Source organism: Ursus americanus, chromosome 29 (genome assembly GCF_024610735.1).
Source record: "Ursus americanus isolate L20-20 chromosome 29, mUrsAme1.1.p, whole genome shotgun sequence".
Lineage (NCBI taxonomy): Eukaryota > Metazoa > Chordata > Mammalia > Carnivora > Ursidae > Ursus > Ursus americanus.
The window spans coordinates 3,204,247-3,229,190 of record NC_142155.1 but is presented as its reverse complement, the minus strand read 5'-3'; the positions used below and the strand labels follow the sequence as shown (position 1 = coordinate 3,229,190).

Sequence of the window (24,944 nt, the reverse complement as noted above, 5' to 3'; positions counted from 1 at the left end):
CCCCACCCGCCTCCCCTCCATTGACCATCAGTTTGGGCTTTTTCCATAATTTGGCATTTGTTGATAATGCTGCTATAAACATCAGGGTACATGTATCTCTCTGAATCAGTATTTTTGTATTCTTTGGGTAAATATCTAGTAGTGCAGTTGCTGGATAGTAGGATAGTTCTATTTATAACTTTTGAGGAAACTCCATACTGTTTTCCAGAGAGGCTGCACCAGTTTGTACTCCCACCAACAGTAAGGGTTAGCCTTTGTCCACAACCTCGCCAACACCTGGTGTCTCCTGTGTTGTTAATTTAACCATTCTGACTGATGTGAGTGATATCTCATTGTAGTCTTGATTTATATTTCCCTGATGATGAGTGATGTTGGGCATCTTTTCATGTGTCTGTTAGCTATCTGTATGTCTTCTATGGAAAAATGTCTATTCATGTCTTCTGCCCACTTTTAATTGGATTTTTTGGTTTGGGGGTGTGTGTTTTTATAAGTTCTTTATCTATTTTGGATACTAACCTTTTATCAGATATGTCTTTTGCAAATATCTTCTCCCATTCTGTAGGCTGCCTTTTAGTTTTGTCGATTGTTTCCTTCACTATGAGAAGCTTTTTATTTTGATGAAGTCCCAATAGTTTATTTTTGCTTTTGTTTCCCTTGCTTCAGGAGACATATCTAGTAAGAAGTTGGTTCAGCTAAGGCCAGAGAGGTTACTGTGTTTGTTCTCCTCCAGAATTTTGATGGTTTCCTATCTCACACTTAGAACGTTCATCCATTTTGAATTTATTTTTGTATATGATGAAAAAGAATGATCCAGTTTCCTTCTTTTGCATGTAGCTGTTCAGTTTTCCCAACACCATTTGTTGAAGAGACTGTCTTTTTTCCATTGGATATTCTTTCCTCCTTTGTCAAAGATTAATTGCCCATATAGTTGTAGGTCCATTTCTGGGTTTTATATTTTGTTCCATTGATCTATGTGTCTGTTTTTGTGCCAGTACCATACGGTCTTGATGACTACAGTCTGTAATATGGCTTGAAGTCTGGAATTGTGGTGCCTCCAACTTTGCTTTTCTTTTTGAAGATTGCTTTGGATATTCAGGCTTGGGGTCTTTTGTGGTTCCATACAAATTTTAAGATTGTTTGTTCTAGCTCTGTGAAAAATGCTGATGGTATTTTGATAGGGATTACATTAAATGTATAGATTTCTTTGGGTAATATAGACATTTTAACAATATTTGTTCTTCCAACCCATGAACATGGAATGTTTTTCCATTTCTTTGTGTCATCTTCAATTTCTTTCATAAGTAATAAGTACAGATCTTTTACTTCTTTGGTTAGATTTATTCCTAGGTTTCTTATGCTTTTTGGCATAATTTTAAACGGGATCAATTCCTTGGTTTCTCTTTCTGCTACTCCATTATTTCTGTATGTTGATTGTGTATCCTGCAATTTTACTGAATCCATTTATCAGTTCTAGCAATTTTTTGGTGGAGTCTTCTGGATTTTCTATGTAGAGTATCATGTTGTCTGCGAACAGTGAAAGTTTGACTTCTTCCTTATCCATTTGGATGCTTTTTATTTCTTTTTGTTGTCTGATTGCTGCAGCTAGAACTTCCAGTGTTATGTTAAATAACAGTGGTGAGAGTGCACATCCCTGTCTTATTCTTGTCATGTCTCACATTTAGTTCGTTAATCCATTTTGAGTTTATTTTTGTGTATGGTGTAAGAAAGTGGTCCAGTTTCATTCTTTTACATGTAACTGTCCAGTTTTCCCAGCACTATTTATTGAAGAGACTGTCTTTCCCCCTTTGTATATTCTTACCTTCTTTGTCAGAGGTTAATTGACCATATAAATGTGTGTTTATTTCTGGGCTCTCCATTCTATTCCATTGATCTATGTGTCTATTTCTGTGCCAGTACCAAGCTGTGGAGAAAAAGGAACCCTCATACATTTTTTGTGAGAATGTAAATTGGTACAGCCACTGTGGAAATCAGTATGGACGTTTCTCAAAAAATTAAAAATAGAAATACCATATAATACAATATCTCCACTACTGGCATTTACCCAAAGGGGAAAAAAACCACTAATTTGAAAAGATATATGCAGCCATATGTTTATTGCAGCATTATTGATAATAGCCAAGATATGGAAGCAACCTAAGCATCCATTGACAGATGAATGAATAAGATGTAGTGTACACACACACACACACACACACACACACACACACACACCTGATATTACACAGCCTTAAAAAAAAGGATGAGATTGTGCCACTTGCAACAACATGAATGGACCTAGAGGGTATTATGCTATGTCAGACTGAGAAAGACAAGTGCCATATGATTTCACTCATATGTGGAACCTAAAAAAAAAATGAATAAACAAAAAGCAGAATCAGGGTAGTAAAAATATAGAGAACCAGCTAATGGTTGCCAGAAGGAAGGAGAGGGGCTTGAGCAAAATGGGTGTAGAGAAGTGGCAGATGTAGCCCTCCAGTTATGGAATGACTAAGTCATGGGAATAAAAGGCACAACATAGGGAATATAGTCAACGATATTGCAATAGCATTGTGTGGTGACAAATGGCAGCTCTACTTGTGGTGAGCATAGTCTGACATATAGAGAAGTTGAGTCACAGTGTTGTACACCTGAAACTAATGTAACATTGTGTGTCAACTATACTCAAATTTAAGAATTATTTTTAAAAAATGCAGAGTCTGAGGCACCTCACCATTCCTATTGAATCAGAAGCTGCATTTTAAAACAGTTTCCAGATTAGCTCCTAATACAGTATGAGGATTGGGAAAGGGGTTGTTGCTGAATGTAAATTGAGTATGCTAAAAACCAGTCTCAAAGTTCCACACAGTATCGTCGGCAAAACAATTTTGGAAGAACTGCTTCATAGTCATTTTTTAGTGTTATCCTTAGATTTTGAATCTTACCTGGGTCTGAGGTTAACTGAGCAATTGGATGGATAGAGATCCACTTAAAAATAAATTACTTAAAGACCTTAAGAAACCTTTCAAATTATAAGATGCCACAGTTCTGCCTGTAATTTTGTATATCAGATTTTTTAATGTAATTCAGAATTCTCCTGATATCACTAGCTTACAAGTAAAAATAGGTTCAGATTTACTTTAATACTCAAATTACATAGGTTTCTAGCTCCTTAGTGATGGGAGGAACAATGAAGTTATTCACTAACCTAACTTCTAACACCTTACTAACTTAAAAAAATTTTTATTGTTGTAAAATTTAGATAAGATTAAATTTACCATTGTAACCAATTCAAGTGTACAGTTCAGTGGCATTAAGTTACTTTCACATTGTTGTGAAACCGTCACCACTGTCTATTTCCAGAATTTTTTCACACTCTGAATAGAACCTCCGGACCTAATAGCAGTAGTTCCCTCTTGCCTCTTCCCCCAGTCCCTTGCAACCATCATTCCACTTTCTGTCTTTATGAATTTAACTATGCTAAATACCTCATATCAGTGGAATCATACAGTATTTGTCCCTTTGTGACTGGTTCGTTTCACTTAGTGTAATGTCTTCAGGATTCATCCATGTTGTAGTATATGCCAAAATTTCATTCGTTATTAGAGCTGAATAACATTCTATTATCTGTACATAACACTTTTTGTTCATCCGCTCATCTATTAATAGACATATGGACTGTGTCCACCTTTTGGCCCTTGTGAATAATGCTGGTACTACAGTTTATTCTTTTATATTACTGAATATAAAGCTATTGAAAGCTATATTTGTCTTGCTGTTAAGCTGGGCAAGTTAGGTACATTCCATGGAAACTGTCACCACATACATAGTGAATCCCTTGGGGGAAATGTATCCCATTCCATGCCGTTGTTTCTAAAGTTCAGCATCACTACCAAAACCAAGACACTCCACTGCAAGTTCTAGCTACCAGTGTTGCTGTTACTTTTTTCAAAACACAGAATTCCTGGTGGGAGGGAGAAGATACCCTCCCCCAGGATTAAGCTTACACTCAAAAGTGACCTGGTTGCCACGTGTACAATACTGTCGACACTTCCTGTCATTCAGAGGCAGGTGATTCCCCCTAAGCACACCTTGGGTGGGTTAGAGGTGATCCCAGTGCCAGTCAGAATATTCCAGAATCAGGGGCACCTGGGTGGCTCAGTCAGTTAGGTGTCTGCCTTTGGCTCAGGTCATGATCCCAGAGTCCTGAGATCAAACCCCGCATCCGGCTCCCTGCTCAGTGGGGAGCATGCTTCTCCCTCTCCCTCTGCCTGTTGCTCCTCCTGCTTGTACTCTCTCTCTCTCTTTCTGTCAAATGAATAAATAAAATCTTTTTAAAAAATAATAAAATAAAAAGCATATTCCAAAATCAGTTCTCTATGCCAACCACCCATGGCCTAGGGTGCAATCTAAGAAGCCAGTCTGGATCCCCTTTCCTTCAGTTTCCCTGGGCTATCTCTTAATGACTTTAATTTCAAAGAAGTTCATTAGTTTTTCTTGCCATCTCACCTCCATAAAGACTACTGCTAGTTCTTTGGATATGCTTTTAAAACTTTGAATCACAAAGTGAAAGAACTGAGATCGGAAGTGTTTTCATCCCATGACCCCTCTGTGTAGCAAACACTTTTTTGGAATGTGTACCTTATAAGATCTATAGTCCACTGGGTTTCACAGGGAGCATGAGGATTCCATCTGCCTACAGAACTAGAGCCAGGCTTGGCTTATCAAGAAGTCCCATTGTATTCTCTTCAGTACAAGGGTGAGTATTTGCTTTACATCTCTATGAAACTAAAAACTGCCATAAAAGTGGTTTTCCCCAGACCAAGGGAGTCCACCCAAAGGAAAATGGATAGCTCCTCTTTAAGACACGGGAAAGGATAACTTATTTTAAATGATTTTCCATCCCATAAAAAAATTTAAATCTGATTTCTTCTGGATACTCCATTAGATATGTATACACTTACCTTTGGAGGTCTGCTGAGGCAGGTCCACAAGAACTCTTATCAAATCAAGGAGTAGCCCTCTGAAGGAAAAACTCATCCTGGGGGGAAGGAGAATCGGGCAAATGAGTTTGACACAGTAACTAAACCTCAGGTGTTTAGGAGTCATGGCAATTCTGAACGCAGCATGCATCTATCTCTCAGGTCTGACCCCAAACACACAAACAGCTGAGTCTTAGGGAGCAAAGGTATTCTGAGAAAAACTGGAAAGGTTCTCTTTACTAAGAACTCTGTAAGGCACTGACACTTAGCAAATGCTCGGTGGTGTGTATATGCTATCATGTGACACAAAAGTGGTGGTTTGTAGGGAGTGATCGCTCCAGTTCTGCAAGGAACATATAGTTTTGGTGCCTGCATGACTTGAGGCACCCTGATGGACCAGTATACAGACTACGGTGTCTGGAGCTAATGTGCAGGTGAAGGTGAGTGGCAGAGGAGAGTGGCATTAGTGTGACCAGAAGTGGTTTCAAGCCTTCACAAGTATTAGTGCTCACAGAGATGCTGATGCCAGCTGATGGAAGCATCGTGTTTAGAAAGGGCAAGTCCGGAGCAATTTCATACAGTTTGGCTAGTCATAGCCTTTCCTTAAGAAAACTGGGGCAGGAGAGCAGAAAATGGTACATGCTATGATGTGTTGCAGGGTCTGCTTCTGAGCATGTGTGAGACACTCCTCGGACTCTCTCAATGACGATGAGATGAAATTCTGACTCATACTACCAAGGGGCCCCCATTACTTTTATCATGGATTTCTTTGGACTCAGGAGGCCTGTGGTTCCTTAAATTAGGCTCATATAGGCAAATTTGAGACTGTTTAAGAGAATCAGATGATCAAATTATCACTTCTTACCTCATCTCCTAAACAGGATTTTTTTTTTTTACTATGCTATTTGTTTCTAATAGTGTCTTTTATGTTTGTAAGGATGAGGAGCAGTTAACTATTTACTGCTTTAAAATAGTAAGCTATTTATTCCTTATAATACAGAGTAGGGGTCACAGCTTATTGGACAATGGGGTGATCAAACAGGTAAATATGTGTGAATGAGTGACATGATGATTGTAAGACAATAGGGAGTGGCTGGAGAAAGTGCAGTCGCTTTCTAAAGAAATGCTGTTTCACTGAAAACAAAACCCAAACCAAAAACTTTGCTAGGCCTAACAAAACCTGTTTATGGGCCATATTAATCCAAGAGGCTGCCAAGGATCGTCACCCAATCTTCATTTTTCTAATCCTCGCCACAAAGAAAGTTGATTTCACTGCAATACTATTGGGATCAATGATCTTTTTCATGATTAACATGGATAAAAACCAACAGAAACATATCATAATATTACTCCAGTTATCCTAGAAGCTGATCAAAAGCAGGGACCCTACTACTTTATCTTTGTATTCTGTGTACCTAACCAGTTTACAAATACCAGGCATCATGATCTCATGGGGAAACCACATCATTTCTGGTGTATCACTGTAGGAGTAATAATACCTAACAAACACTGAGCGCTCATTTCTTGCTAGGCATTGTACCAAGAGTGTACCGTATGCTATGTTATTTGCTCTTCCCAACTAACTTACTATGAAAGTATTATCATTATCCCAAATTTACAGATGAAGGGACTAATGCTAGAGACAAAATAATTGTAAGCAGAGATTCCACAACTCCAAAGTCCATGATGTTAACCAAATGCAAATATTTATGATAAAGCAAGAGAGTGAGTCAGCAGTTCAAGTATTGCGCAATCAGGTGGAGCAAAGATATTGAATGTAGGTAAAATTTAACAGAGAATTATGGCTTGCAAGAACAGACCTTTGGCACTTTTTACAGAATGTAGGAGTAGTGGATCCAGGGGAAGTTTGGATGGGAGTTTGGTGGTGGGAGGGGGATGTCAGTGGGATAAGGGTGAGGTGGGGTCTGGCCAGGGTATATGGAGATAGCCTTGAAGCCCAGCTGCTCTTCTACCTTAATTTCTGTCTGTCCCTCCCTCCCTCCTCCTCTCATCATCTGTCCACTTATACAGCTTCCAACTAAGAAGAACTAAACTAAACTTAGGAAAAAATACTCTATTTCATATATTTAAAGCACATTTGATTTTTCTGTCCACCTCCCAACCCACCTCTGGGGGTCTGGCCTCTATCAAGTTAGGAAAACAGAAAAGTGTAAACTTTATTAATGTAGAGACAAGGACAGAATGCTTTCCCCTTCATAGCACACCAGTTATGCTCTAGACAGCAAGTTTGATTATATTGGGGATGCTTCCCTCTGAGGGAAGGGCTAGAAGAGATCAGAGAGGATGAACCCCAACTCCCACAGGAGCTTGAGAGGCAGAGCAAAGTGCTGTTCTATCTTGTGTCTGGGCCCTATGCGTGGAGGGGATTTCTAGCACTAATGTTTCTGACAATGAACAGAATTTTCCCATCCTTCCCAATGTCACTCTGTGATGGTTAATTTTATGTGTCAATTTGTCTAGGTTACAGCACCCACGTATCTGGTATAACATTATTCTAGATGTTTCTGTGAATATATTTTTTATATGAGATTTACATTTAAATCTGCATAGCTTGAATAAGGCACATTGCCCTCCATAATGAGGTGGGCCTTATCCAATCAGTTGGAAGCCTTAATAGAAAAAGACTGAGCTCCCTGGAAGAAAGGTTAATTCTACCAGCAAACCATCCACCTCAGGACTCAAACTTCAGCTCCTCTCTGGGCTTCCAGCCTGCCAGCCAGCCTTCAGATTTTGGACTTTTTAGGCTTCTTTAACTGTGTTAGCCAACTTCTTAAAATCTCTCTCTCTTTCTCTTTCTCTTTTTAGATAGATAGATTGACAGATAGATAGATTTACAGATATATGCAGATATATATGTGTGTATAATATATACACACATCTTGTTCTATTTCTCTGGAGACTTGACTAATACACACCTTATTTCCTTTTTTTTTTTAAGATTATTTATTTATTTATTTAAGAGACAGAGAGAGCACAAGCAGTGGGGAGGAGCAGAGGGAGAGGGAGAAGCCTCCTCCCTCCTGATCAGGGAGCCTGAGGCGGGGCTTGATCCCAAGACTCTGAGATCCTGACCCCAGCCCAAGGCAGACACTTAACCCATGAGCCACCCAGGCACCTCTATCAGTTCTAAGATATACATTTTTTTGCATTTTAACATCTCTGAAATCATAAGATAACTTAAATTGATATAGTTTTAAGTGAAATATGATTTTTCTTAGTTTGACAGAGTATTCAGCATCCCCCCAACTAGATCTTAATTTGCAACCCGCAGTGCAATAGATTGGTGTATTGAGCCAACTGATTATAGTATAACCAGCATCTATGATATGTGTAGTTACGCAGTAACTTCTCTCCAAGGACCTGGGAACTCTGCGAAGTTTTATTTTTAAATTTTTTTAGAGATTTTATGTATTTATTTTTTTTTGAAAGAGAGAGAGTGAGAGAGAGAGAGCATGAGCAAGTGGGAGGGGCAGAGGGAGAGAAGAAGCAGACTCCTTGCTGAGCAGGGAACCCGATGTGGGAGACTCAATCCCAGGCCCTGAGATCATGACCTGAGCCGAAGGCAGATGCTTAACCAACTGAGTCACCAGGCGCCCCTCTGTGAAGTTTTAAATAATGATTTTCCATAATCCTGTCATTCAACTGCCATCTGTAAACTCTGAAAAATATTTTTTTTAGGGGATGAACATTATAAACGTTATGAAGGATATAGAATCTTACAGGAATGTTTTGGAAGGGGAGAATAGGAAAAGATAATACCAGGTTTTTCTCCTTAAGTAAGTAAGCCTCATCGCACAGCTTAAGTCCCACTTCCCTTTCAGTACAGGTTTCTAGCACTTCAGCCCCTTCACTCTGTTGCAAATGGTAGCATTTTGTTTTTCTACCAGGTAAATTTTCAAAAGGGCTGGATAATTGGCCAATACAACACTTTTTTTTTTAACGTATCAGTTTCTTACACAAAATTAAGTGCTCCTTGAAGGTAGGAATAGGTGTTAGGTGTGTGCATATCTCTAGTATTTAGCATGTATACATGGTGTATGTGGACATTTGTCAATACATGCATGTTACTGAATGTGTTGACTACATTGTGAAGTGTTAATGAATGTCCAGGCATCCAAGGGAGATTGTCTCTTCTAGGTTATGAAAGGCTTGAAGGTAGCTTAGTCAAAATAGCAAAGGTTTGGTGCTATCAAAACACTGGTTTGAATACTGATTCTGCCACACACAGGCTGGGTGACTTTGGAATATAAGTTAACTTCTCTGATCTTCGGTTTGTTGCACGTGGAAAGGGAACACTATATCTATGTTGAAGAGTTTTGTGAGGGTTAAAGTAACTTTTGAAAGAAACAGACACTTCATACTCTCACAGAAATGTGGTAGGTAGCTCTCATTGTTCTGTCAGCCCTCTCTTGCTTCCCTGCTCTAGCACTAGGCACAGTGCCTAGTACTTGGAAGATATTCAATCGTGTTTGTTGAATGAATCACAAAGAAGTGTCTTGACAAAAAACACACACTATTTTTGACTTTCTCTACAACATGCAATAAATTTTATAGCCTGACTCTTATAACTAAAAAGTAAAGAATCATTCATGATATGATTCTTTTTTACTCCAAATTTTCAACATTTTCAACTGAAGAGCCTAAGCTCTGTTGTATTATTCACGTTCTAGTCTCTCTCTCTAATTTATAAATATCATCTTAATTTAAATGAAAACCACCAACCATCAAACAAAACCACAAGTACTTTAAATCACAGAACTTACCTCAAGTGTATGGTATTACTAGATTGAATTTTCACATGGGGAACCAAAATGCTTATTTCTACTTTTTAAGAGATAATCACAACATTGACGTTTTAGTGTCAAAATTATTTCCTCTTTTTCCTTTCCTCTTTCTTTCCTTCCTTTTTCTTCTGTCTTCTCCCCTACGCACCATCTGTTTGTTTAGGAGTTCAATGAATGAATCATCCAACAGGCGAACGAACTCTGGATGACACATTACTTTAAGCCACATCTGAAATAAATTGAAAGTTTAAAAAAGGCCACATAACATCAATCGGTGTGCATGCTATTCTCACTGAAAGACAATCAGATGCCAGAAGGGCCTTTTGTAACACACCGTCCAGGAACTATCAGTTCCAACATCCACATGTACATTCTTCATGTGAAACATTGGCAGCCATTTTGTACTTACTGTTGTACGTTCATAATTCTTCAGATAAATGATTCACCACATTATGGTAGCATTAGGTCAGAGAAGCGAAACTCATAGCTAGAAGACAATGTCAAAACCAAGTTTCAGGGGGCAATAGGAAAAGCAAAGCCTACATAGACAAGAAGCTGAGTGTAGACAGATGGAAGGAAGGTAGGAAGGAAGGAGATGTGGGTTGATGAATGGATTTAGGGCCAGATTAGTTCAAAAGCCTGAATCAAATTTCAACTCTAAGCTGTGGAAATTGAGCTTCTTTTGTTTCCAAATAGAAACTTTGCATATTCAATGGAACCATTTAACAAATACTCTGTGTCGGATGTTCAAGACACAGAGGATATATCACTGAACAAAATAGAAATCTGTAAACTCAGAGATTTTGTTCCAGTAAGGAAAAATATAATAAACAACATAACCAACAAATAAATTATAAAGTATATTGAAAGAGAAAGAGAAGTGCTAAAGAGAAAGAAAAAAAATCAGCATAAACAGTAATGTAGGGGCGCCTGCGTGGCTCAGTCGTTAAGCGTCTGCCTTGGGCTCAGGGCCTGATCCCAGGGTCCTAGGATCAAGCCCTGCATCGGGCTCCCTGCTCCACTGGGAGCCTGCTTCTTCCTCTCTCACTCCCCCTGCTTGTGCTTCCTCTCTCGCTGGCTGTCTCTCTCTCTTTCAATAAATAAATAAAATCTTAAAAAAAAAAAAAAACAGTAATACAAATGCCAGAGTACCAGAAGTTTCAGTTTAAATGATGTGGTCTTAACATGAGGATTACTTAAATATCAATTATTTAAATGATTGAAAATGGCAGAGTCACAAAATTTTTTAAAAACTAACATTACACAAAGAGAAGAATTTTATGACATATAAAAAAACACTATTTTCATTTAACTTAAATCAAATAAAGCCCTGAAAACACTTCAGAGATAATTACTTATCTATATTCTTTTTTCATAAAACTCTGTACTATTAAAACAAAGAACACAGGTATGTGAATTTAACTTACTGGCAAGGTTAAAGTCCTTTAAAAACACTCTCATCTCATCATTGTCCATGTGACAAATACTATTATCCCTATTTTACAGGTGGGGACATTGAGGGCCAAAGAATGTTTATGACTAAACACAATGAGTCAGTGGTGAGGATTATGGAAAATGCATGTCCAAGGCAGCATGCAAATGACTTCATTTTATGTGGGTTTGGCTATGTAAGTTACATTATCCCAGCAGTTTTGTGAACATGGCTTTCTTCATGATTATCCCTCTTCCTGTCTGGTTGTCCCCAGAGACCTGGCTATTGAGAAAAGCTCTGAGAGAGCTGAGAATGAGTGCAAATGCCTGAAAGTCACCATAGCCATATGCAGAATGTACCACGCTACAGGTTTCTCTAATGAAGGAATTCAGGAAAAGACTAGCTACTGACAACCAGTTTCAGTTCCAAGGGTTTTTTTGTTTGTTTTCCTCCTAAAAAAGTGCCTTTTTGGCTCTCACTTCATAGGGAAGTGAAAAAGTCTTTACAGTAAGTCAGTCCCTTATCTCCTTTCACTTTTTAAATCTTAAGAGCATGGTTAATACCATGTATGTGTGGTTCAGCTAATGAGCTCACTGAATACACTTGACAAGTAACAGCAATGGCAGCAACCCCACCAAACTTAAGCGATGATGATTTCTTTAAATTTGGAATTCAAGATAAAATTGGAAAATTCGTCAAGGAGGGGTGAATTTTTCAGGTTGTCCGATCACATAACTTGACATTTTTAGCCAATAGAATGCAGCTAATTATTCATTTTCTATAACTGGTCATTTTGAAAATTTTCCAAGTTACTGCAGACTAAACTTAAAACAGGATATTGTATTAATCAATCTTAAATATGGTTTAAGAGTTTATGCCCAACTGGTTTCCTTGAAACCTCTTTCATTAGTGTTCCCCGACTATTTTCCCGTGAAAGAGTTGAAGACAAATGTACAATGCTGTTAACCCATTTTGCTACTTGGATTATTATGTTCACACATTTACACACACACACACACACACACACACACACTCACACAGAGTGCCTAGTTAAAAGGCCTCTGTGAATATACAAACTGTTTTTCCCCAACGCTCCTTAATTTATCCACCTTCATTCCATTAGTGGCCATTTTCCTTCCCTTGAAAAGTGTCATAATTAAAACCCCAGGAATTCCCAAATAAACAACTTCTCCCTCCGTCATCCTTGTTCTGCTGCTTTTTGACCCTGACCCTAAAAACTAATCACGCCTTATCAGAGCCAGTCAAGCTGACTGGGGTTAAGGTCAATTTAATTAGAACTTGAGTGTGCCATCAGGTATGTGAATTTTTACCCCTCCCAGAAAGAGGTTAGAAACATGAGAATGGAGCCCTGGTCTGGTTTGAAAGAAAACAAATTGGTTTCACTGTGACCACTGTGATGTCTGGCTATCTAATTTCTCAGTTGGCTTGCAACCAGGTGCCCTACATACAGCTAGTCTCAATAGCTGTGACACAGGGCTACCAGAAGGAAACTTTAACTGGTGAGAATGCTGGAGCTGAATCTGTCCAGGAAACTGGGAACAGGGTGACATCAGCTGGCCTCCAGAAGTTTTGAGAACTTCCATTTGGCTTCCAAGAACAATTCAAGGTGTTAATTCTGATTTATAAAACTGTCTGTGTTTTGGATGCTTAGTTACCTTAGAAATCGGCTCTAAGGTTGTAAAGAGTTCCCAGATTTACACTTCAGACACCCAGAAGCAACACCCTTCTGTGAAAAGCCAAGATGACTAGAATTAATGGCAGCCTTAATCTGACAGAACCCTATTTTGTACATTCAGTTCCCACCACCGACCCCGAATTCCTTTATTGAGTAGAAATGTGAATGTGGGAAAACTTTGGCATTAACAGCTTAATATTACTGAGTTTTTAAACATTCAAGGTCCAATTTTAGAAGGACTTAACAACAAATTCAAGTGTATATTTTAACAATTTATTGTTTATAACACTATACCGCATGTTTATTTGTATTAGATCATACATTTAAACCATTATCTTCTCACTGGCAAGCACACACATTCCCATGAGCAATGAGATTTGAATATATTAGGTGTCATTCTCTGTAAACACATTTTCTTAAAAATCTGCCTCATATTTATACCAGGTTTTTAAAAGGATTTGGCAGATTTTTTTTCCTGGGATTGATTTAAACTGCATACACTTGTACATTTACTGTTATATCCTATTATATCCTAATACTCAACCATCATCTCATTTTTCCAAGAAATTCTGAAAATTCTTTGATCCAAACAGTGAACTGTTGAGGCTGTCTGGTAATTCAACCTAGGTATTCCCTGGAAATAGCAGTATCCTCAATGCTCAAAGTTACTCCTTTTTAATATTCTACAGATTGTTCCAGGACTGTTCTGTAATGTTCTTTTCACCTACAGCTTGTCTTCCTTATATCTTCTTCACAAAGAATAAAACAGAAGCAAACTGGTTAAGAGGCTTGCTTAAGGCCATCCGATAGATTAATAATAGAAGTAGGATTGGCATACCCTATCTCCTTGAAGAAAGCTTTCTGTGCGTATGCATCTTTCTGCCAACTAAATTACCCTGTGCACTATCAGAAGACAGTCTCAAGACAAAGTGTTCTTGCTGTTTTTGTTAAAACATGGATATGGAGTGCACACATATGAGAAGGTCATATAAAAGAACAAGAAATAAGTAGAGAGTCAATTCAACATTTAAGTATGAGTAAAATACATAACTGAAATTATGTACAACTAAAAGTGAATACCTTTGAAATTGGACAGTTGCTGATAGCCTTAAAGACTCTTGCACTGCTCTCAAAAGCAGAGAACTGCTGTGCTAACACACTAGGAAGACCGGCAGTTACTCCTTCCCTTTCATAAACTCACCAGTACAGTCACTAGCATAAAAAGTAAAGATTGTTAGCAATGCCTAACCACCTCATTGCCCAAGTAACCGTCTTTTCTTATTGTCTTCAGCATGAAGGAAGTGGCAAACCAGTAGGACTGTAATCTATTATCTGTTACCACTTAGAGCAGTGTCATGTTGTGACACCAAGAGAGAAAAAGTCCAGAGACACAGACAGGGGAAGCACATCCAATAAAAGCTGTACTAGACCTTCATCTTTCCTTCAAAAGACTCACTTACAACTGTGAGTATACTGGGTGTGTGTGTCCGTGGAAAGAAGGAAAAGAGAAATGTTTGAAGAAAAGTTTAGAAAAGATAGAGTATGGTGGGCAAAGGGTGATCACACCAGAGTAGGTAGTCTCCTGGTCCTGATCCACAGGCCTATGAATCAATTTCATATGTGCACACACATCCCCATAAATTATCCCTACAGATTATTGGATGGAGAAGCCCAGATGCTAGGTGGCAGAACACATGATGACTCCTCGTGCCAGGACCCTTGCATAGTGCATACAGTGGAAGTTGGGTAGCACACATCAAAGGCACGCTTGTTCTAGTCACTAGAAAGCACATGAATAAAAGTAAATGCAAAAGGAGCTGAATTGTAATGCTGTTTTGCTAAAGCTCATCTGGCCTCCAAGTACAGTCAAAACAGCTTTTTGTCTGCTTGTTTTAAGCCCTAGAGCTTGTAGCTGTTGGCTTTTATGATTAAGACATAAATTTTGAGAAAATCCTTTAATTGTAATGCTTTTCAAACCTTAATGCCTGGATACTACTCTAAAGATTCCCTTGCCTCTCTTCTGTCCTACTCTGTAAAATGTCAACTCCACAGTTCTTGCAGGATCCAGCACAAAGCTGACTAGAAAGATCATAAAATTAGAGGATCACAAGCATTAAGATAAAGTTATTTCTCCCATGAACTAAAAACTAGTGTAAACTTTTATATAGTTTAAACTTAAATTTAAGCTTCAAATAATCCTTGAAAAAGTCTATATGAATTATGGGATAATAACAGTGAAGAAATCATGTTTTTATAAACATGTTGGTTCTGTAGTAAAACGTTTTAAACTTTCTTAATGAAATGTTTTAAGAACCTAAATTGGAAAAAAAACACGTACTTGAAGTGTTAATATGAAGTCTGGTTGACTTATTTTACTATAAATTAGAAATAAAATATAGATGCTAAAATATCAGATATCAGTTTATAGCTGATATTTATAGTTTTATAGCAAATGTTGTGCTATGTAAGCATATTCTGATTGGACCCTTAAGATTGATGGACAGATTTCAGACAGAGCATCTTTTACAATTGTACGAAAAATTGTGCACCTATGTAAAGATATCTTCCATCAAACTTCAAATGGGTTCAAGACATATATAAGAAAGCTTTAAAAACTGACCCAAAGCCTACATCTTACACAATTCAAATCTTTTTAGTAACCAGTACTGCTTTTCTTTTTGGAGTGGTTTTCCAACTTAAGGTTGTTATACTTACCCAACTAGTAATGCATTATCTTGAACTTTTGTAATATTTGGTCTGTTCATTCATTGTGCAATGCAAATTTCTTTTCATTTTCCATGCTGTGTGGAGAAAAGGTAAGAAGTGTCTACTAGAATAAAGACTATCTTATAGACTTGTAAGAGTGTTTTTAGAACCTTAGAGAATTTATTTAAAACCAAAACAAAAATGCATATATACTGCCCAATATTATTATCTATAAATTACAAAGCAGTTTCATTTTTTTATTATCTTTCAAAGAGAGGAAAAAAAACTTTCTTCCCCTGCGTTTTAAATATATTCACAGGCACTATGTATATCTTATAAAAAGTTATTTGGCAATATGTTTAGGAATATCTTATAAAAAGATATTTGGCAATATGTTTAATGACTTGCAACTAAATAGCAACTTTAAACTGTACAGACTTTTTTACTTAAACTAATGGGGAGTATTTCATTTCCAGAACAATCTCATAAACAAAAAAAAAAAGAAGAAGAAGAAGAAAAGAAAAGAAACAAAATAGTTTCTTTTCTTTGCTGTCCAAGAGAATGAGCAAAGACCATGATATTTTTATCCAAAAGATGTTATTTTTCTTCTCCAGATTTCTCTTTTTGTTTTTTAAAGATTTATTTTATTTGAGAGAGAGAGAGAGAACGAGCATGAGCAAGCATGGTGGGGAGGGACAGGGCAGAAGGAGAGGGAGAGAAAAATCCAAGCAGACTCGGTGCTGAGCAACGGAGCCCATCACAGGCCTGCTCTTATGACCCTGAAGTGAAACCAAGAGTCTGATACTTAACCAACTGCGCCACCCAGGCGCCCCTCGTCCAGATTTCTGTATATCTAAAGCATCCTGACTATGGGGGACAAAAAGAGTTTTCAAAAAGCTGATAGTCCAAAGTTCCCTGTGCAATGGCAAAGGACTTGTCAACCCAATTAGTAATAAATAATAAATTCTTGGCTGTCAATATGCGTCATGCAGATGAAAAGAATGTGTGGTTCTTTGACAGTTTGTTCAACCGGTTTTATTAACTTTATATAAACAAGAGATGTTTTGAAGAAGCCATAGACTCCCAGTATTGAAGCCTTGTCTTTATGTATAGTCTGATTAAGTATCAACAAGTTTTGAAAGCTGACTATAGACTTACCTAACTCATAAGGCATTATCTCAAACGTTTAAACATATTATGTCCCAGTTTGTCGTAAATGTACTCCAAAATCAAAAGAGAAAAAAATATCACGGGAGGGGGATAAACAAGGTGTTTGAACATTTCACTTTTTGATTAAGTTTTCAAGGGTTTGGGTATTGGTTTTCTATAAAATATTACCCTGCAGAACAATTTCTGAACTCCTTATTCTTTATGTTCCAAATTTTTATAACTTTATCCTAAAAATTGCATGTTTAGATTTGCTTCCCAATTCCAGCTGAATTCCAGCTCCAGGTCCACCATTTGCCTATTGGTGGACCTCAGTCACTTGTTTCATGTCCATAGGCCTTAGTTTTCTTGTTTATGAAATGTGTATTTCTCATTTAATACTCCAAACAACCTGGCTTATAATGTTTCTGTGAAGATTAAGTGAGCTGATTTATATGAAGCCGTACAGTGTCTGGCACACAGTAACTGCCTAGTAACTATCAGCTGTTGTTAGTAAAAGGTATTTCTGCAAATGTTCTGCTCCTGCCTGGTTGTTTACTCATTGTACACTAAGATGTATTCCGCCTCGTCTTCATGCCTTCTCAGAGGGTGCCACACGTCCAAATGCTACTTATACGTCAAGTATCTCTGATATACATCCTCACAAAATCTTCCCTCAGAATTTCTTCACTCTTTTTCCATCAGGTAATTATTGTCAACATGTATTATTTGATAGTTCATTTTTTACTATCTGTTATTTATCTCTACTTCCCTAAACTATTATTTATACTATTATTTCAATCTTTGTGGTTTCTGATGTCAAGGATTTATGTTCAATATCCCAAACCAGACTACAAATTCCTTAAGGGCAAGCATATCTTACATTTTTTTTCAATTCTCTGTAATACCTAGCAGAATGTCTTGTTCTGTATGTACTGTGTAGTGTCGATTTAATTTTTAAGTCTGTGTGTGTGTGTGTGTGTGTGTGTGTGAGAGAGAGAGAGAGAGAGAGAAAGAGAGAGAGAGAGAGAAAATCTAATATTATCTTAAATATATTTGTTTTTACAGAGCCCATGACTATAGCACTGAGCTGCATAATGGGATTAGGAGTCCTGAGAAATTATTACAGCCAGTGATATGCTGGAGCTAGACTCTACTCTTACAATAGCCAGTGGTGTGTATCTCTTTCCCAATTCTGCATGCAACGATGTCTCATTGGTAGTTTGAAACAAGCCATATTAGAAATATTTATACTATGGGAATTGGCAAATGCTACAAATCTGGGCTTTCTTTTTCTCATCTCTTTTGTTCTCTTTCAGTCTTTCTTTCTTCCTGTATTTCCTTCCTTCCTTTCTCTTTTTTTCTTTCTTTCTCTCTCCCTCCCTTCCTTTCTCCCTGTCTCTTTCTTTGTTTCTTTCAGAGCAAGTTATTATATATTTGCCAGGACACCACTGGTTAGAACCCACAAAAATAGATATAGAGCCATCCATAAGATGTGTATAGATTTAAATACATCTTAACTATTGAGCAAACTGAGATAATCTATGACTCTTTTCCAAAATCAGAGGGCATTCTGTGCATATAGAAATAATATATTTATATGTTATAATTTATAGTTACCATTTAAATATTAATATCCTTTGCAGGTGTCCTGTCTCACATTTAGTCTTTAATCCATTTTGAATTTATTTTTGTGTATGATGTAAGAAAGTGGTCCGGTTTCATTCTTCTGCATGTTGCTGTCCAGTTCTCCCAACATTTGTTGAAGAGACTGTCTTTTATCCATTGGTTATTCTTTCCTGCTTTGTCAAACATTAGTTAGCCATATCATTGTGGGTCCATTTCTGGGTTTTCCATTCTGTCCCATTAATCTATTTGTTTGTTTTTGTGCCAGTACCATACTGTTTTGTTGACTACAGCTTTGTAACTTAGCTTGAAATCCAGAATGGTGATGCTTCCAGCTTTGCTTTGCTTTTTCAAGATTGCTTTGGCTGTTCAGGGTCTTTTCTCATGAAAAAAGAATGAAATCTTGCCATTTGAAATGACAAGGATGGAGCTAGAGTGTATTATGCTAAGCAAAATAAGTCAGAGAAAGGCAAATACCATATGATTTTGCTCATGTGGAATTTAAGAAACAAAACAGATAAATATGGGGGCAAAAAAAGAAAGAGAGAGGCACACCCTAAAACAGACTCTTAACTACAGAAAACAAACTGAGGGTTGCTGGAGGGGAAGTAAATGGGGGGATGGGCTAAATAGGTGATGGGTATTAAGGAGGGCACTTGTGATGAGCGCTGGGTTTTATATGTAAGTGATGAATCACTAAATTCTATTCCTGAAACTAATATTACACTATATGCTAACTAACCGGAATTTAAATAAAAACTTGAAACAAAAAAAAATATCCTTTGCCAATGATCTTGATATTTGGCAGCAAGTCCATATGTTTGTACAGTGTAGCTATGACCTTAGTAGTTATTTTCCAGGGATTTTATGTATGTATAACTTGTAATCCTTCTAAGCCATGAGCTCCTCAGAGGAATTTGCTGGATACAAGAGCTATACTAATGACTGTACTGGGTTCACAGTGGTCATTCAAGGGGAGAAAATGTAAGTCCCTTTATTACTTAATTTTAAAATTTAACATCTTTAACATGAGAGGGAATTTAAAAGAAAAAGAATGTATTCCAAAAACTAAATAATTATCAATGCATAATTACATTCTCAGCCTTGGAAATACAGATAGAGATTGCACAGCTTTTCTGTAGTTCAAGCTTCAGCGTTTGAAAGCTTCCATTGTCTGCATTAGGTCAGCAATATAATCCTTGAAAAACTTATATCTGTTTAAAACCATCAGCTTGTTTTTTTTTGTTATTTTTGTTTGTTTTTTTCCCCAAAAGCACCTCCAGTTCAGGTCCTGGAGTCAGCTCTGAGCCTCTCTGTATTGCATTCAGGAGAAATATTCCTGCATGTGAGAGGGAAAGGAACAAAATGAGGACACGTTAGTAAAATCTTGGTTTGCATGTGACATATTTTTCTGCCATGAAAAGATTTGTTATGAAGGCTGTTATAAAATACCACTGAAAATAAAAATATCATTCCATATCATAATCACATACTAAAAGCCCATTGATCCATCAAACACTCAAGACAAGACTTTACTGTATGTGAGCCTAGGAATTCATCTCCTATTTCAGGAAAACCAGAAACTGTCTTACCACAGAGGCACTGTGGTTAAATCACCTTGACCAAGAAACCCAAAGGAGAGCTGAATCCCCTGTATACAGTGAAACAGACATGGGGTTATAACTCCCTTGCAATAAGTTAAACTTTAATGATCGGATTTCCTCATTTGCAACTTCCCAATTCTACCAATTCAAGATTTTGGTCCTGGAATGCGCCCTGTGCTCCCTGCCAGGGCCTGAGTGCCTTACGTTCCCGGCCTCCAGCAGCTGCCTGCAGACACACCGAATCTAGGACCTAACTTCTTTGTCAGAATGAAGATTAGCAGGTGTTAAAGACATGTTAATATTTAGATGAAGGTCTCACCCAGATGTTAACAGAAGAAATTAAAGAATATTTGGGGCAGAAACTGTGCATCTCTGGAATATATACTGTGACAGGAACAAACATTCCAAGTATTTGCCTTTTGTGGGATCACTAGAACCTTTCTGCTCACATTCTAAATGAGGAGAGTATCCACGATGGGATGTCTAAATAGAGACCCAAGATTATGGTGCTTACTGGGGCAAAGCGGCAAGAAAAAACATCCAAACTAAAAAGGCAGTTTACTCTGTAAACAGTAATTTTAAATTGACATTTGACTTCAGATAAGTTGAAACATCTGAGCCTGAATCCCATGCCAAATTAAAACATACATAAAAACCATACTTTGGGGTTGTAGACCTTTCAGAGATGGAGTGGTAATAAAAGTATATTCTTTACACGGACCTGTTCCTCATCATGTATCTTCCATGTTTAAAACACTTCAGTTCCCTATTTCACTGTAGGACAAAGTCCAAGCCTCGGAATGGCGGGCAAAGCCCTAATGATCTGACTCCTCCTGCCTCACAGTTCACTCCTTGCCCCAAACATCCTCTGGGCCACTCATACCACATTTCTCCCAGTTACCTTGTTTTCAGGCCTTTTCACAAGCTGTTCTTTACCCAAAGTTCTGGCTGATTCCTATAGATTTGGGAGGCCTTCACTTGTGCCTTTCTCCTGGGAAACCTTTCCTGACTCCTAAAGGCATGGTTAGGTGCCTTTTATATTTTTTCCATGCCCCAGGTACTTCTTCATGTAACGCAATGATATATTTTAAGTGTCCATAGAGGCAGTCAGCTTCATAAAGGCAGGGGACAGTTCATTTTGTTCATGCTGTGTCCTCAGCACACCACTTCCCTGTCAGTAATCACTGCTTACTTAATGAATAAGTTAAGCTCCTGTAACATTCTGTTTGATTAATGACCACAAGAAGCTGAATGGTTAGTGTCATTTCAGGGAAATTCATGAGAGAAGAGAACCTGTTCTGTTTGTTGTATGCACAGCGCTAACATCATACCTGACAATAGTAGATGCTCAATAAATATTTATTGAAGAAAAATTTGGGATACTGAGTAACATTTAAAGTATAATGCATTGCCTTTGATATAATGGTTAACGTGACATTAACGCTAATATCTCTAACAAGAATGCTAAACAGTTTCAGGTCTGTTAAAATCATAATAACCCAGGGGAAAAAATTACCATTCTTGTTATAGCAATCATTACTACTGTAAATGTTAATGATTTTGCCTATTATAGATCAAGCATTTTTGCCCTCTCAAGTATTGTCCTAATTAAATATCTTGTAGTCTATTCAGTAATGTTTTCAGATTTGCATCTTTGATTTTAGGTAGTATCTAGCGTCGTTGAAATATATTATTTTTCAACTACATAGAAGTACTTCTTGATTCCTACAATAGAAACATGTTTGGGTTTCTACATTCCTCAAAGAGAATCTTCGCCTAGAAAACTTTTGGAGAAAATAAAAACATCTGGCTAGAAGGGTATCTGAGCGATGATCTGGTTCAGCCCCACACTTAGGGATGGGTGGTTTCTTCCTCCTTTTAAAGGAAGAGGAAGGCAACTAGTACTTGACCAGTCTGCTCCAAATAGTTAAATTTTTTTTCCTTAAAAATAACGCTAGTCCACACACATACACATCACTCACAGTCATTACTTCTACACATAGTGCAGACAATTTGCACAACTACTATAAATGATGAAAACACTTACATACCTACCTGATCAAGGAGAGCTAAGTAGAGTGTGAATAGATTTATGGTAATCACATCACATCCATACAAGTGGTATTCCCCACCACTCCCCAGCCCTATCCCTACCATTGGAGTGAAAGAATCTCTTTTACAGGTCTAAGTCAAGAAAATAGATTGAGTCAAAATGATTATTGTCATACAAATTATAATACTATAAAAATATACCCCTAGTTTATTTTTAATGAAGTCAACAACAACAAAAATTATTTGGTATTCATTTCTTATCTAGAGAAGTGACTGAAGTTTGAGTTTCCTGTGTTAAGAAAAATGAGCAAATTACAAAGTCAGCAAAGTCTGCATATTTCCCTTCTCTCTCACATAGCACTCTGCTCCTTATGTCCACAGTTCCTCACTTGGGCCTGACTTCTTAAAACGTTCTTTTCTCTGTTTGAACTCAGGAATCATCAGGCAAAGCCAGTAACATCAGAGGTGTCCACTGAATGGCTCAGAGTTGAGAAAACCCACCCTCCTGGAAGCAGAGTGGCAGAGGAGCCAAATGGTGATCTGGAGAATATAGCATTTCCATTCACAATCCAAGCAACAGGAGAAGCAAGGTAAGAGCATGAGAGTTGGACATCTTAAGCTAGTGGCAAAAGAAGAGTTCCAGGAAAAGCAAGGTGGGTGATACTAGCTATCCAGTAGGTAACTTATTAGGTGGTTAGTCAGGAGCCCTCATTCACATTCAAAGTCAGGGACTCAGGAAAACAAACAAGAATAAGTCAGGGTCCAAAGCCAGGGGGGAATGTGGGTACCAAAAAGGGCACTAGAATAGAGTTTTGAAAACAAGGATCAAGGTAGAAGAAGCTTACCAAGCTTGGGTCAATACTGGGTGACTGATGATGCTCAACCACTGAGTGTTGGTCTAAATGGTTCATAAAGATCCTGGGAAAGGGTGTGCTGGGCCTTGAGATATGTTTTAAGACACCAGACTTACAGAGGATGGGGAGGTAGAGTATCGGAATTGATTTCTGGACCTTTCTCTCATCTCATGATTTTCTTCAGAATTTCTGCACTGGTTTCAGGGCTTTCTATACATATGATTAATCCTTTCTGCTTATGTAGTCTTAACTATAGGATGGCCCCTTACCAGTTAAGACTGTCCCTTTCCACATTTCCAGAAGGCCCTCACAAGTCAAGGAGGAAGCAAATTGTCAGCAAAACCAGTCCAGTGAGCACAGGAAAATATTGAAGCTGCTCCAACTCTGCTTCCCACGTTTTTAATCTCATACAGGACGGCAGCCAGAGTAGAAGAGTACACTCAACGAAAAAATATGTTGCACTGATAAAAGGTAGAAATGCCTGACTAAATGTACTTAGGGCAGAAATAACCATGGCTGACCACTAATCAACTACGTATCACTGTCACTAAAAATAATCTATCACGCACATCCCCTCTTTCCTCTTAGCTGTCATTATCCTTGATCAAGCTCTGTATAGCTAATTTGGATTCTTAGAGTTCTCTGTTAGACAATTCCATAGCAATTGATTTTTCCCTGCTCCAATCCTATCTATATATCGAAGCCACTGTGATTATGTCAGTCTTTTATTCCATATATTTCAATGGTTACATTGCCTACCAAATTAAGTTCACTTTTTAAAATCTGACCTAAACATTTTTGCAACACTACTTTCCACCATCCAATCTGTACCAAATAAATCTATAAACTTTTATTATCCCTGGTTTCCCAAATACACTTATCTCTTTCTCGCATCAGGCCTTAGTCTTTGCTGTTTCCTGCTGAGCATGTCCATCTCCATCTCTACCTGATAAAGTCCTACCCATTCTTCTAGATTCTACTTTAATGTCTAAAGTGCTCCCTCCTCACCTCTTCAATTTTCCATAGCTCTCTATCTCTCATGCCAACTACACTCATCACATTCTGTGCTGGATTAAGAGTTTTCTGTGTCCATGGCATAGGGCTTGCTCCTCTTAATATTAATACATATTTGTTGAATTTAAACAAACCAAACATGATTCTTATAGACACGCACATATGAGCCACACAAAAATAACACTATTTTATAATAGAGTACTATGCCCAGTAAATTCAGAATTTTTTTTAAAGTGATACCCGTATACTAAGCCTCCATAGAGAAAGTACAGAGATTCTAATCTTACAGAGACATAGTCACCATGCAAAGTGCATTCTCAGTTTTCTAAAGTTTGATTTTGATCACCATCCTCTTGAAAAGACTCATGTCTACAAAATGCTTTCAGAATCTTTATGGAAACCACCATGTAGTCAAATGAGAGAAGAGAATTGAACTAATCAGGAAATCATAAAAATCATATTTTAGCCATTCAGTCTTTCTGGTAAAATCTATGGAAGCTCAAACATAGTAGCCAGGGGCTTTTTCTCCCCCTTTATCAAATCACGCAGTTAATTCAAAAGGAAATCTCCATAACAAGCTTTGTTTTGTTTCTTCAGTAGTGGTCTCATAAGTAAGTGCATGGGTCAGAATAGAGGTAAATGTTAAAGCCCTCTTAACTTAGAGGGGCGCCTGGGTGACTCAGTTGGTTAAGTGTCTGCTTTTGGCTCAGATCATGATCCCAGGGTCCTGCTCAGTAGGGAGCCTGCTTCTCTCTCCTTCTGCCTGCTGCCCCTCCTGCTTGTGTTCTCTCTCTGTCAAATAGATTAATTAATTTTTTAAAATGCCTCTTAACTTAGAAACTCCAGCCCCTGTCTTCTTGGTATCCAAATAGTGCTAGGGAGAAAAATGACATGTTCTACATGACTCTGAAAGTAAACATGATCAATATCCTGAAACACAAAATTGACATGGTTTTCAATTCTAAATGAAATCATTATAATCTTCTTTTTTTAATCATTCATAACCTTCTGCCCCAAAAAACAAAACACA

At 37.7% G+C, this 24,944-nt stretch overlaps 1 long non-coding RNA gene across 2 annotated transcripts in view; it reads left to right on the top strand.

Annotated features, from left to right (window-relative positions):
* LOC123796757 (uncharacterized) overlaps window positions 1-24,944 on the top strand; it is a 291,862-nt gene that overhangs the window by 152,954 nt on the left and 113,964 nt on the right. For both annotated transcript variants that reach the window (XR_015722231.1, XR_015722232.1), the window contains exon 6: window positions 22,481-22,636. This is a non-coding gene — a long non-coding RNA (uncharacterized LOC123796757). The remainder of the gene's footprint in view (window positions 1-22,480; window positions 22,637-24,944) is intronic.